This window comes from Nannospalax galili, unplaced genomic scaffold (assembly GCF_000622305.1).
Source record: "Nannospalax galili isolate Female #2095 unplaced genomic scaffold, S.galili_v1.0 scaffold167, whole genome shotgun sequence".
NCBI classification, from domain to species: domain Eukaryota; kingdom Metazoa; phylum Chordata; class Mammalia; order Rodentia; family Spalacidae; genus Nannospalax; species Nannospalax galili.
The window spans coordinates 2,606,912-2,623,448 of NW_008358534.1; the positions used below are offsets into that span (position 1 = coordinate 2,606,912).

General features: G+C 36.2%; 1 pseudogene; it reads left to right on the top strand.

Annotated features, from left to right (window-relative positions):
- Positions 1–970: 970 nt before the first annotated feature.
- LOC103724682 lies at positions 971–1,701 on the top strand (annotated as a pseudogene).
- Positions 1,702–16,537: the final 14,836 nt, after the last annotated feature.

The window sequence follows — 16,537 nt, forward strand, 5'->3', positions numbered from 1 at the left end:
GTGGTCTGGATTGGCAGGCTCTGAGCCTCTGAGCAAGAGTGCGTGTCTCCTTATAAGTTCCCCTGTTTACCCCCTCCCTACCCAAGGGCATAAACCATCATAAACTCACATAAAAATATATGGTTTGTCTGATCTTGCAAGAGACCCTGAGAGATCTCTGGCAACATACATGGTAAAATTTATCCTTGTGTTGGTCATCTCTGTTAAACTGATAACCAGATTCTGAGCAGTGAAGTTTTCAATGACTTTTAAATTATAGTCACCTCTGAAAGTAATACCCTTGTTATAAGTTTCTAAGTGTTTCTTCCCAAGAATAAAGAACTATTAAAAAATCATGGGTAACAGTTTTGATGGTAGAAATAATAAATTTGGCAAGGTATCTGAAAAGCCTCACGATTACACATTTAATCAAACGTGTTTCAAATCAAGGAAATATCCTAAAGAACTTATCAGAAGCACAACTAAAGATCTTCATATGAAAATATTTGCCTAAGTTTTATTGATAAGAGCAAAACAATAAAATAACCGTTTTTTAACAAAATGATTCATTGACTAAAATATGACTTACTGAAAAAATATATAAACTGCAACAAATATTAATTGAATTGTGAACTGCTACTTGTTCAATAAAAATGATGACATAAAGCTATATTTAATAGGGGCTGGAGCAATGGCTTGGCAATTAAGAGCACTGACTGTTCTTTCAGAGGACCCAGGTTCTATTCCCAGCACCCACATTGCTGATACGAACCATCCTTAACTCCAGTTCCAGGGGAATCCGAAGTCCTCTTCTGACCTCCACAGCATTGCGTAACACAGGTACACCTACCTACATGCAGGCAATACACTCACACACGTAAAATAAAAATAATAAATACATGAAACACACACACACACACACACACACACACACACACACACAGAGAGAAAGAAGGTGGGCCCCAGGTGGACGTGAGTGGAGCTGAGCAACATGGTGGTGCATGTGGTGCAGGTGGTGCAGGCAGGACATCTTGAGTCTGATGCTTTCTTAGTTTGTCTTAACCACGCTCTGAGCACAAAGGATGTGTCTATGTACACGGGAGGTTGATACCATCAGAATTGTGGCATTCTGACAAGATAAAGGACCAAGTAGAAATTTGTTTCGAGCAGCCTCAACAGAGGTACATCCCACGAAAGTTGTAAGCTAGTATCATTCCCATCTTCACATAACTGTTTGGCCTTCACATGTGATGTTTGTACACAAGCCATGTACCAGATAATGGATCAAGTCTTTGTAGGACTTATTTTTTCCAATCTCACAGAAGACAAAAATGCAAAGACTGGTTGGGTACTTTACACTTGCTTCCAATCCATTCTAGCCCCCAAAAGCTCAGAATATGAGGGAATTGAAATCCCAACCCACATTGTACTTCATGTCACCATTGGGAAAGTGTGACTTGAATCAGCAGAAGAGTTGCCAAACATCCTGTGTCAGGAAGAACAAGATGTATATAGGCGGACTCACAGCCTTACCCATCTGAACTCAGTAACCAAGATTCATAATGGCTCAATGTTTACCAAGAATATGTACATTCAAACATCAGCAGTCAGTGGGCCTCTCCTACAATGGTTGGAAGACAGATTGGAGCAAAACCAGCAGAATTTTCAGGAGTTGCAACAAGAAAAGGAAGACCTTGTGGAGAGCTTTCTTCCTTAGAATAAAGTAGGAGGAAAGACATGTGGGCAGATGAAAATACCCAGCATACAATTTGTTATGCTAAGTCAATTTTGAAGAAGATAAAGTTGGAGGTCTCACATTACATAACTTCAAAACTTTTTATAAAGCTACAGTAATCAAGATAATATATTTGCAGAAGGGTAGGCATATAGATAGATGGAACAGAAAAGAGAATCCAGAAATAGATCCACAATAGTATGCTCAACTAATTTTGATGAAGTACAAAGGTGATTCAGTGAAGAGATGATAGTCTTTTCAACAAATCATGCTGAAGACATTAAAACCCTACACGCCAACAAAAGAAGAGAAAGTCTAAAGCACCTCAACTAAATCATATGCCTTCTATAAAAGTACCTAAAACGTATCGTGCATTTAAATGTAAGATGGAATGTTAGATGGAAAACGTTTAGAAAAAAAAATCTTGTTAGAAAAGTCTTCAGGTCACAAGTTCTTAGACTTCAATTCCAAAAACAGTGCACCATAAAAGAGGTAGATATACTGGACTTAATCAAAATTAAAACTTTTTACTCTGTAAAAAACTACAAAGAAGAGTGGAAAGATGGCTCAAATTTTTATAGCAATTGCTATTCTTCCAGATAACCTGAGTTCAGTTCCCAACATTCACAAACACCTGTAACTCCACCTCTAGAAGATCCAATGCTCTCTTCTGACCTCCTCAGGCACTACACTTACATTCACAAACACACACACACACACACACACACACACACACACACACACACTCACAGACATCATAATTAGAAATAAAATGAAATATTTTTAAAAATAAGAGGAAAGACAAGAAATCATTTACAAGTCATATAGAATCTGATCAATATGGAAAGTATAATATGTTCAAAACTCAAAAATTTTAAAAATAAGAAATTAGAAAATGAGAAAAAAGCATGAGCAGACATTTTCATCAGAGCGGATCTATAGATAGCGGGTAATCATGTGAAAATATGCTGAACTTCATAAGTCATCAAGGAATGCATATTAAAATGAAAGTATGATGGAATATAACTTATCAGGATGGCTAGAGGAAAAAAACAGTGAAAATGCCAAATGCTTTTAAGGATAAAATGTATATGGATGACAGGAATGTAAAATATAGATGCTCTGTAGAACAGTTTATAAAATTCTTATAAAGTTAAACATGCACTTAGCATATGACCCAGCATTTGCACTGTATTGGCACAAAATCTTGTACAAAATTTTACATAGTAGCTTTATTTGTGACAGCCCAAAATTAGAAACAACCTAGATGTTCTGCAGTGGGTAGATGGCTAAAGAAACCATCCCCACAATGGAATAGTATTCTGCAATGGAAAGGAACATTACCCTAAAACACAACACTTAGGGGCTGGAGAGATGTCTCAGCCATTAAGAACACTGTTCTTGCAGAAGACCCAGGTTCGAATCCCAGCACCCACATGGCAGCTAACAACTCTCTGTAACTCCAGTTCCAGGGGATCTGACAGCCTCTTCTGTCCTCTGCGGGCATTGCACGACATGGGTGCACTTACCTACATGCAGGCAATACACGCATATGCATAAAAAACTAACTAAATAAATAAAACACAAAACTTAGATGAGCCTTGGGAAATATTATGATGAATGAAAAAAGCTAGTCTCAAAAGGTTACTTACTAAAGTATCAGAATTATGGAGAACAGATTAATGGTTTCTAGGAATAGGGACTGGATGCTCTATTGCATAACTTTAACTATAGAAGGATGACACAGAGTTCCTTTGTGCTGATGTAATAGTTTTGTATCTTGAATCTGTTGTTTAGTACATGAATAGTCCTTGTGCTTACATTTCACAGAGTTATATACACAAAAATCAATGCATGTAAAATTTGGTGGACATGAATAACTACCATTGCCATAATGTTGGTTACATGGCTCTTTTTTTTTTTTTTTTTTTTTTTTTTTTTTTTTTGGTCTTTCTGAGACAGGGTCTCCATGTAGCCCCAGCTGGCCTGGAACTCACTATGTAGACCAGGCTGGCCTCAGATTCACAAAAATCCGTCTGTCTCTGCCTCCCAAGTGCTGATATTAAAGGTGTGCTCCGCTATGCCTGGCTGATTTTGTAGTTCTACAGTCATAGAAGATCTTAAACTGGGGGAAAATGTATAAAGGGTGCGTGGCATTTTGCACTATTTTTGCAATTGCTAGTAAGTCTAAAATTATTGAAAAATAAATATGTTTTAAATGAGAAAAAACAGAAATATTTAATAGAATGAGAAAATGGTAATGAATAATTAAAATGAACAAACAGGTAAATATTAAATACAGTATTTTTGTATTACATATACAATATTACATATATTTATTTATAAGAAAAATATCTGGAAAACACAAAATTGCATGAAATCAAATATGCATGTTGGTTAATGCTTTTCTTTTATATATTTAAAAAAGTTTATGCAATTAATATTATTATATGTAATTAAATTGTATATAATTACCAAGCAATAGCTACTGTTCTATTAAGAAATTCTTTCCATGTGCTCTTTACCATTGTTTTGAATATTTATACATACATATATGTATATTAATAATATATCTTAATTATCTGCTTTTTAATCATTTAACTTGGCTAATTAACAGTGTAACCTGAATTCACATTTAGACCTAGTTTGGGTCTAGTTTCTGCCTATTTTTTCTGCTGCCATTGTAAATAATTTCCTGTTTCTCTCCCAAAAGCATCCCAGTTTGCAAAATAAAGTATGGGGATGATCATTTTATTTATTAAGGTACCATCATCCACACATTACATTTAAAAATCAGCATCAGCATCATCTTAAATGATGCTGTTGGATGAACATTTACAGCGTTTACAGATACTGCATGAGATCTCACTGAAACAAAAAGTTTTGATTTGCCACTCCTTTTAAAGCCCCTACAAGTCATCAGTTCCACAGATGTCTGTGATTCTGTTCAAGAAAAGAAAAAGGGCAAGACAGACATTGTGAGTTTTCCCAGTTATAGTGAAGGATAACTGAAACCAGGCTAAGGTAAAGTCTAACTTATAGAAAAGTAAATGCAATCTTGTGATTATAAATGTTTTTCTGAGACCCTGTGGGCCGTGTTAACTTATCTCATTGTCCCCTAAGGTGAACAGAACTGATAAAGTAAAAGTTTCCTTGCAAGGTAGTAATTATATGTTCTCATTCTGTGGTGGTAGCCACAAAGAAATCTGTTTTTCAATTGCATCTTGTTAGGCTTTTCCCTTTTCACCTTCACACTAACCCTGATGTACTGCTGCCTCTGTTACATCTTAAATTTAGCCAACTACTATTTTAGTTGATTTTATCTTTCAGTGATACTTAAAAAGCTTATATCTTGTTTCTCTTCTTGAAAGTCTTACTAATGGAGGAGATGATTTGGAAGAATAAAAGCATAAAAATAAAATTATTCCTTTTCCAAAACCCCTTTCTTCCCTGTCCTTTTGCTACACAGAGTAATATTGTTTACCCTGCTGCTAATTTATAAACAACAAAAGCACTATTCTATAAAATTGAATTGTAAGACATCTGTCAAAATCAGTACCTGTGATGACTCAGACATCAGGTTAATAAAACTAATTTTTCCTAAGGGTTTTGTGCAATTGAGAGTCATTACCCTCTTCGGTCTTTTCCATTTATCTGACTCAAAATGTAACAACTCAAAATGTTCAAGGTCAGTAGCTAGTGGAGTATACTGTCTGGACAACTATGATGCGATTATGAGGGCACCTGAAAGTATCCTATTATTTAGCAAACAAAAGTAAAACATGCAGAACCTTAGTCTGATTCCCATTGCTTCCTGTCAGTTCAGAATTAGCATCTGTGAAATTGAAAGTCAGTTACTGAATTTCAATGTACTGGCTACCTGTTGCTCCTGCCTCACAGTTGGTTTCCCTAGGAAAAAAGGAAAGTGTGTTTTGTAATTTCTCTGTACTTCTCGTTTGACTGTCTTCATAGAGTCGGGGACAGAAATATATATCAGTGCAGAAATTCCTTCCAAATATCTTTTTTCACAAATGATTTTTCATGTACTATTTTAATTAAGTTAAACATACAAATAATTTCAAATAATAAAGCACCATATTGCTGAGCTCTGTTACTTCTCATTATATTCTAAATTGAGCATAAAGTCCTGAGCTTAATAACTAAGGGACTTTCCAATAAAAATTCCACTACCATTCTTAACATATCATCACTGTCTACTCAAAATCTACTCTGTTCAAATAAAACTACCTAGTGGATTTCTGTTAACTCTAATGATACACTAAGGCCTTGCAACAGATATATTCCAAATCAGTGAATAATTTTAAAACTAGACTTGGACTAGAGAGATGGCTCAGTGGTTAAGAGCAGTGGTTGTTCTTGCAGAAGACCCAGGTTTGAATCCCAGCAACCACATAATGGCTAACAACCGTCTGTAACTCCACCTCCAGGAAATCTGATGCACTCTTCTGTCCTCTGCAGCCTTTGCATAAAATGGGTGCACTTACACACATGCAAGCAATACACTTATATATATATATATAATAAAAATACATAAATAAATCAAGTTTCTAAAACACTAGACCTAATATATACAGCAACTCTCTGGAAAATTAAACAGTCAACAAAAGGAAACAGTCTCTGGTAAGAATATATGCTCAGCTCCTAGAAGTGGAACACACATCTGGTACTATAGACCAGGCCAACCCCCTGCAGCAAGGAAAGATATAGGCCCTAGGGAGGAAGCCACTGCAATTTTTTGTTAGATGGATGTGATGCACCTGTTAAAGTACCATCCGACCATTTTTGTTTACATCCATAGTTTAAGTTATTATAGCAGTCACTTTTTAGGTGGTCTTGCTTCTTGCTGTTTTTATTTTAATTGTAGATGGAATCCCACTGAAATGGGCCAAAAGCCCATGGAAAACAGATGATGCAGAGACCTGAAAGTTCAGTATCTTGCTACAGTGGGAGGAAGATCATCCCACACCTACCACCCATTCCAAGGCTCAGGGACATTTGCAGAAGGGGTTGACGAAAAAGAATGTAAGAACCAGAAGAAGGAGTGGAATGTTAACTGGAAGTGTCCTCTGACCACTATGCCTGCAAGCTGTAGTCACACCTCCTTCCCATGCTCATCAAGGAATGTGTGTGTTTCCCTGAATAAGACTCCTATATTGAAACTCAGCCATTCATGGCTCAGGGACCATTGCGGAAGAAAGAATAGAAAAACTGTAAAAGTCGGGGCTGGTTCATGAACACAGGGAAGCAGAGGCTTTCAGGTGACTGGAAGCTTACACATGTGAACTTGTGGCAATGGTGGAATTGAGCACAGGACCCATTTCAACTCAATTGAACGAGGGCCCAGAGCAGAGGAGAGAGATAGGTGGGAGGCTGGCCCTAGATTGAGAGTTGCTGGAGTCTGGTTGCTGCTGCATGGGAGAGAGCATCCTTTGCACACTATCTCTGGATGAACTGACTAGGCTCCACTGGATGAATTTGCACTGAAGGGCATGTGGGTGAAAATGCTTAACTGGATAGGACTTACCATATGTGGGAGTGCATGGGGTCCGGTGGGGGAATGGATGGGGAAGGAGTCCTAGGTCTGATTGAAAACTGTTATATGAGAATATAGAAGCTCAATTTATATAACACAAGTATTTCATTATTTAAAATATTTATAGTAAGGGCCTGGAGAGATAGTTCAGTGGTTAAAAGCACTGTCTGCAGACCCAGGTTTGGTTCCCAATACCCACATGGCAGCTAACAAACATCTGTAACTCCCGTTCCAGGGGATCTAATGCCTTTTTCTGACCTCTGTAGGCATTGTACCACATGAGTACTCTTAAATATGTGAAGTTAATATAGTCAAACACATAAAATAAAATAATAAAATACTTGAAAATATTTATATTTAGGTATTTTGATTAATGCACATTAATTGTATATATAAAGGGGATTTTATACATTTCCTGTGCATCCATATATAGTGCATACACTTAGTATTTTCTTTTATTTATGAGAAGTACATATTTTATTTGAAGATGCTCTTTCTTTGCAATTCTCAATCTTCCATTTTATCATATTATATTAAAATTTAAAGTTGTCATATAAAAAGAATTTTAAAGGGGGAGCTGAAGAGATGTTTCAGCGGTTAAGAGCACTGATTGCTCTTGCAGAAGACCGGGCTTGATACTGGCACTCACATGGTGGCTAACAACCATCTGTAATTCCAGATTCAGGGGATCTGATACTCTCTTCTGGCCAGCACCCATGTACTTACAAACATACAGGCATAACACTTGTACACATAAAATAAAAATGAATAAATAAATTTAAAGCTGGTATATAAAGTAATAGGTTATATTATGACATTTTCATATACATATGTGAATATATTTTGTTCTTATTTGTCTCTTCCTTTTTTCTTAATCTCTCTCCCCTTCCAACCCTCTCCTGAGACTGAGTCTTGCTGTGTATCTCAGGCTAGCCTGGAACATAGAATGTACACCAGATGAAGTTGACCTCAAGCTACTGATAACCCACCTGCCTCAGCCTTCCAACACCTAGGAGCATAAGCATGTCCTTCAATTTCAAGTCTGCTTCCTCCTCTCAAGTAGACCCCCTTCTGTTTCTTGGCACATATATATTCCATTGCACTCTCTTTATCCCCATATCCCTCACCCTTAAGATCTCTTCCTCTGCTTCCATCTTCATGATCAACACACACACGCACACACACACACACACACACACACACAGAGAGAGAGAGAGTCATATATAAATCTGTATTCCACATATAAAAGAAAACAGGTAGCCTTTGACTTTATGGATTATTTACTTAACCATCATAATTTCTAATTACATCCATTTTCCTGTAGATATCATAAATTTCATTTTTCTTTACAGCTTCATAAAGTATGGAGTTTGTTTTTCATTTATAGCTAAGGATATTGAACACTTTTCCAACTATTTATTGGACATTCACGTTTTTCTTTTAAGAACTATCCATTTTATTCATTAGCCTATTTACTGATTGAAATATTTTGTTTGGTGTTTAATTTTTGTGGTTCTTTTATATCTTCTAGATCTTAGTCTTCTGCCTGATATAGGTGGCAAAGACTTTTCTCATTTTGAAAGTTCTATCTTCACCCTGGAGTTTGTTTTCTTTTACTATGCTGAAGATTTCAATTTATGTAATCCCATTGATCAATTTTTTGTGACTATTTCCTATGACATTTGAGACCTTTTTAAAAGTCCCTACTTATACGTATATCTTGAAATGTTTTTCCTCTGTGTTCCTCTAGCACTTTCAAAATCTGAGGTTCTGTAAATATATCAAGTTCCTTGATTCATTTTGAATAGATTTGGGAGCAAGGTGAGATATATGAATGTAGTTTCTAATGTGCAATATTTGAATATAAAGTAGACTGTCTTACAGTTTCCTAGAAGAATTCTGGAACTATCTAAAGGCTAAGGATATTTCAGGCACTAAAGTATGCTAAGTTCTGAAGCTCTATCACTGATTAAAAATAGACCTGTTTTTCCTATCAACATGGAAATATAGTCACTAAACAGGACAGTAATCAATTAAATGACACCCAAACATATATAATTACTTCAGAGTTTAGTAAAATGAAGACTCACTAGTAGTAATAAGGAGGATTTAAATTCACTAGAGAGATTTAATAGGCTTTTGACAAAACAGTAACTAACATGAATTACTCAAAAGGGGTAAACTCAAAGAATATCGCAAAGCAATTTGGAACTAATGCTTAAGCTGAAACATTACATTACAAAGGTAATTCTATTAAGTTCTTGGTAGAGGAAATATTACCTATAAATAGGAGCTAAATTAAGTTGGCACATATGAAAATACTATATACATAGAAAATATACCACAAATACTTACCTGATAATTGATCAGAAACTATAGAAACAAAAATCAATGAAATAGAAGGAATAGCAACAGAAACTAAAGGACAGAGTAAAAATATGACAAGTCTGAATAGTCATAATGAGACACAGAGACTATTATGTCTAATAGACATGTGTCTCTGGAGGCTCACTCCCAAACAAAAATAAATAAGACTATATACAAAAATATATGAAGCAGGTAAGTAAATTTGATTTCATTAATTTTTACTCTCTTACTTTTGCTACAAATGTTAGGGTTTTGAGGTAAGGAATGTAGTTTAGTTTTGCAGAAACTGTTCTGAAGTAATTCTAAGAAAGTAACTAAAGAGGTATCATTTGAATGTTGGAAACATCATTGAAAGAAGTAGTCATGGGCTTGAGAGATGGCTCTGTGGTTGGGAGCACTTCCTGTTCATCCAGGGGATCTAAGTTCAGTTCCCAGAATCCACACTGGGTAGCTCATAATTCCCTGTAACTCCAGCTGAAGGGTATCTGACACCCTCTTCTGGCCTCCACAACACCCATACACACGTGGCATGCACACACACAAACAAACAAATAAATAAATAAATAAATAAATAAATAAATAAATAAATAAAAACTTTAAAGTAAATAAGTAAATAAAACCAAGGAATAGTCTTCAAACCACCTACTTCTTGGTCAAGAAGGCTATAATTTGAGACAAGGTCTTATTGAATAATCTACACTGACCTTAAACTCACTGTGTAGCCCAGGTTGGCCTTAAATACAAAGCAATCCTGTTGCCTCAGCTCCACTGAGTGCCTGGGATTATAGACATGAGCCGTGTGCTGCATAGCTTTAGTGTCAACTTGACACACCTGAGTTGAGGGAGCCTCAATTGGGGAATTTCCTCTATTGGACTGGCCTGTGGCTATGTCTGAGGGGCATCTTATTGATGAGTGATGTGGGAGTGCCCAACCCACTGTGGGTGGTGCCACCCCTGGGCAGGTGGGCCTGTGTTGCATAAGAAAGCAGGCGGAGCAGGGGCCAGAGGAACAAGCCAGTAAGCAGCATTCCTCCAAGGCTTGTGCTCCAGTTCCTGCTTCCAGGTTCCTGCCCTTTGTTCCTACCTTGGGCTCCCTGATGAACTATGACCTGGGAGTTGTAAGCTAAATAAACCCTTTCCTCCCCAAGTTGGTAGTGGTCAGAGTATTTTGTCACAGCAATGAAGAACAAACTAAGACAAGCCATTATACCTGGTTCCAAAAGACCTACTATGAAATATATATTACTTAGTTATAGATGTTCCTCTTTGAAATACCAGTAAACCTGCTGTGAGGAAAGAGGGCATGGTAAAACTGAAACTATTAGGCAAAGAGGGTTAACTTCTAAAGAATACCTATACTGTTATATAATATTCCCATAAGTTGCCATACTATTTTTTTAACAAATCAGCAAACAGGATCAAAGATTCTAAACCTTTCATGTTATAAGTAGCAATGTTGAGACTCAAACCTGTGTCTATATGGCTAAAGTAGAAAAAGGAGAAATTTGCTAAAAATAAAATAAGCCAATATAAAATCTAGCTAACCAAAGATAGGAGTATTTGGATATTTTCCTTGTGAATTCTTACTTTCAGGGTTTATCTTCTAAAGTAAATTCAGTCATAAAAAAATCCTAAAAATGATACTAAATCAACAAATTTCAATAGAAGGAAGGAGTCCATAAAGGTTCTATTTCATCCTATGCTGAATCTAGAATTTCTTTCATGGAGAGTTGTTTTGTTTTGTTTTGTTTTGGGGGGGGTAGGGTGCGCTGTTTTTTGCTGTTGTTGCTTTTTGTGAAAAAAAAAGAGACTGTCATCTTGTCTTGTCAACAAGAAGGGGTTGAGAATGGTATAAAGATGACTTTATAAAAACTTGATTAAAAAAATAGAAGATAGAAGAGTGGGCCCACTTGTTTTATATGTGTGTCATTTATGCAGGCAGAATCTTCATTTGTTCCTAGAAAAATAGTATAAAGAGCCTATAAGCCCTGATTGCATAATTGTTTATGAAATGATAAAGCTTCATTTAAGAAAATGACAGCATCAATGCTCTTTGTAGCTACTTCAAATTTTAAATCAATACCCCAAATTAGGCTCATATCTTTTATGATGAATTGTAACCACTAGTTACAATTATGGTTTCATGTAACCTAATTTTTTCTAATATAATCTTTGCTCAGGTCATTGAATTTCCATGATTTTATGCTCAAAATTGATGCTCCTGTACTAAACATTATTATTTTATAAACTAATTCTAAATTTATAATTAAATTCACTTACAGGTGTTGAGTTGATTTCTACAAAAAGGATTCAGTTAATATATTTATTTAGTTATTCTATTTTTATTAACTTATTCTTTGACCATTTCATATATCTTAGCCATGCTCACTCCTCTCCCACCCTCTCTTATCCCCCTGCTACCCCATGGTCCCTCCTTCCTCCTAACAAGTCTCCAGCCCATCCTCACGTCTTTTTGTTTTGTTTTGTTTGGGGCTTTTCTGACCCACCAAGTTTAACCAGGGCTATCTATTTAGTCCTAGGTGAAGAACTGGAGAATAGGGAAATCACCTACTACCTAATGAAACAGCATGACTCCTCTTCCTCCAGCAGACATCAATTGCCAATAGTTCCCCAGGAATGGACAAGGCCACATGAGCCTCTCAAACATAAGCAAAATATTTTTATTTTAATCCATTAACAATGAGGTGGATATGAACTGAGTAAAATAACAGTTCAGAAACTACTAGAGGAAACTGAAATCTTTGGTAGGTTGGCAAAAGGCATTTGTCCTACCATCGTAATATACCTTTGTACCCCCAAACAGAAGAGAGGTCTTAAACAACCCTATTCATATCTGTAATTACATAATGATGTAAGGGGACAACTTGAAGGTCGGAGCATGTCAGAGAAATGGAATCGTGAGGATTCCCCAACACCATCCATAAACACTTGAATTTAGTAATTACATGGCCCTGGCATTCTGTCATTATAGTATTTCTCTTTTAGTTTGAGGTGTTGGAACCTATTCCAACACAAATCCTGAAAGCGTTCAACTTTAAATTTAACAATCCCATTAATGTTTATCATATTTTATTCTGAGAATAGGACTAGATACAGAAAGTGATGCAGAATAATTGGGGATACTCTGAGTACAAAGGGTACAGATATATAAAATGACATCAGACATTTATGCTAGAAATAATTCTAATAGTTATAGTGTAAATGAAGAACTCCTTCTGAAAAGGAATGCCTCATAAATATCAGTATGTTGCAGATAGGGAGCAAAAGCTCCATATGAAGTTTGGAATTCACAGAGAAGTCATACAACTAGGAGAAAATTATTTTAGGAAAGAACATTAAGAGAACTTCAATTAATTCCTGGGCCTAGTAATTAATTACTAGGCACTGTCAATATACCACATACCTTATTATCTGGTAGACATATAGACATTGTTAGTTGGCTTTCAGAATAATCTCTGAAAGGACTTAGTCCCGAAGTCAGGCACATCAATACCCAGGTTTAAAAGTATAGGTCTCAGCCCACCTTACAGTTGGGGTGATTAAATTCTATACCATGAGATGGAAATGACACAATATCAAAAGTATACTTGATGCTTCTTTCAAGAAAGTTGATTCAATCAATTTGATGAAGCAAAATAGAAATGTATCTGTAGCCTGTAGTATCTTGGGTCCTAAAATGATCCTGCACATGAAAAGCATATTAAAAGAATCGATCCTTACATTTCAGAGAGAGAGAGAGAGAGAGAGAGAGAGAGAGAGAGAGAGAATATGAATGCAGGAAGCAGACAAGGATATAAATCCTCAAAGCCCCCCCATTGACATTCACCCCTACCCCCCAGTGATATGCTTCCTCCAACAAGGGTATACCTACTAAATGCTCCAAAAATCTCCCTAAATAGCACTACCAACTGGGGACCAAGGCTTCAAATAAATACATGAGTCCATGGAGGACATTTTTCATTCAACCCACCACAACAACATGTATCAAGATTCTGTCTCAAATAAAATTCTTTTTAAAATGGCTGAGAATATATCTCAAGGGTACAACACTTACCTAGCATATGTGAGGGCCTTCCTTTGATTGCCAAAAGATATGAGCTATTGAAACAGCACATGTCCCAGACAACAAAACGTAATAACCAAGAAGCAAACAAACAAGAATGGCAAAGGTTTATATTGTGGATGCAGTAGTGAAGGATCGATTTCAATTTGATCTTATGTGGTTAGTGATTAAATGTAGAAAGATAAAAAGGAGGAAGCAAGGGTGAACATCAGGTTTGACTTAGAATGAATGAGGACAGCAGGTAATATTAACCCTACATGAACTAAAAAATAAGATAGATGATAGATAGATGATAGATAAATGATAGATGATGATAGATGATAGATAGATAGATGATAGATAGATAGATGATAGATAGATGATAGATAGATAGGTAGATAGATAGATAGATAGATAGATAGATGATAGATAGATAGATAGATAGATGATAGATAGATAGATAGATAGATAGATAGATAGATAGATAGAGATAGATAGATAGATAGATAGATAGATGATAGATAGATAGATAGATAGATAGATAGATAGATAGATAGATAGATAGAGCGTAGCTTTTCCCATGTAGGATAGAGTGAATTCAGACTGGGACAGGATGAGTTTCAGTTACCTGTGTGAAACTTTTTTGAAGATACCCGGAAATTGGAAGAGGTCTTAAAATAAGAGAGTTCATGAAAAAAATTAAGTGAAAGAAGTACGTCAGATAAATTGTGGGAAATATGGTAAATAGATGAGGCCTCTGAACTAATCTTAGTAAACAATATTTTTAAAATTAGGCAAGGTTCCGGGGTTGTGATACAGTAATAGAGCATTTGTCTCACATGTATGAGGCTGTGGTTCAATGCCCACAATCACAAAGAAGAGAGGCAAAGAAGAGGATTCCATAAAAATAATTTGTGATTACACAATGTTAGAGGGACACAAGAAGAGTGTAAAATCACATAATTCAAGCAAAGAGTCATTCATAAAAGGAGTAATGAGCATTCCTTTTATGTTTGAGCAAACACAGGAAATAGAGCACTGGGAAACAAAACATGAGAATGCGTTAAGGAATCCTTGAAATGTAAAAGAAATGAAAACCTTTCTAGCGTCTTGGATTGAAGTTGTAGAGCAGCTAAAGGGAAGACATTAGATCATGTGAACCTTTGTGTTCATTTTTAGATTTTTATTAAGGCTGGAAAATATTGAGCTTTTAAAAAGAAGCTAGGAAAGAAAAAGCTGAATATGTGGGACAAAATACGTAATGATTCCCTGAGCAATAAGGAAATGCCATTGAAAAATTAGAGCCTGAATGAGGCACCTATTTTCATTATTTAGTTTTGACAATCTCATAAATTCATAAAATGTATTTGGATCATATTCACCCGCATTATATCCTGCCACCCTCTTGTTCTTGCTGCCCCCTTCCTCCTAACTAGTCACTCTCTGAATTTGATGTGTGTGGGTGTGTGTGTGTGTGTGTGTGTGTGTGTGTGTGTGTGTGTGTGTGTGTGTGTGTGTAAGTCTTGTGTAGGTAGCCACAGCTGCTGTGTTTATGATTGCAATGATCATGTCATATCCAAGAAACAGCGTTTCATAGCACTTCTCCCCACCACCACTTAGTTTTTAACAATCTTTCTGCCCCCCACTTCTGAGATGTCCCCTGAGCCTTGGAGGGGTGATATAGATGCCCTGTTTAGGGATGAATACTTAGGAGCCACTTATTCTCTGGACTTTGATGAGTTTCAATTCTGTATTAACTACTGACTGCTGCAAAAAGTTTCTCTGATCAAGGCTGAGAACAATGTTGATCTTTAGGTATAAACATAAATAAAAGCCAGATTAACTACATGCCCACTTAACAAAACACTAATAGTAGGTTCCTACCTCTGGCCTGTACAATCCTCAGGCATACTTCTGACCAGGCTTACAATAGCAGGCAGGTATTTGCTCCCATGGACCAAGTCACAGACCTAATCAGAAAGCAGTTGGTTTTCTCCCAATTTGTCGTGACACTATTGCATCAGTGGGCACATCTTGCCTCGCAGGTTGTTAATAAAGTACAGTGGGTTTAGAACTGGGTATGATTGTTGGTGAATTCCCCCCCTCACCCCAACATATGTAGTAGTTTCCAGTACTATGAACACTAGTCAGCAGGAAAGAAATTTCTAGATCTACCTTCTTGATTGCATACTGCAACCAAAGTGTGTTGTATCTTCTGCAGTAGGAGCTTATCATCTAGTTCTGGAAGGTATCCAAAAACAACAGGAACATCCTCTATTGCTTCAGGAAGCTCTGCAGAATTCCTAGCCAAAAACTCATGGGGCAGTATCCCACTAGGATTGAGATTCTTACTTAAATATCGGTGTCTTTCGAGAGCAACTCTGTCCACAATGTAGACTACATCTGTCCAAACTTTTCCTACTATTATTTTATTATAATTCTTTTTAGTTGAAAATCAAAGAGTGAATGAGGCACCTATTTTCATTATTTAGTTTTGACAATTTCATAAATTCATACAATGTATTTGGATCATTGTATACTATAACCAATGAAGTTTTATGTTTCTATATTTTTTTATATAGTACCTTAGTTTTGGTTAGGTATACCCTCAATCTCTACCAAACCCTTACACCTGATCCCTATTCATATCCATGACTAGTATCCCCCCTGTACTTTTATAACACATTAATTTTACTAACCCCTTCCCTAGCTTAAGGCTTCTTTTCTTCCTTCTTTGGGTTATGTCTTTGCTCCCTGGCCTCTACAGACACTCACTCCAACTTAAACACAGAAATATAAAAATTCAAAGCGAGGATTCCCAAATGAATGAGAACATGTG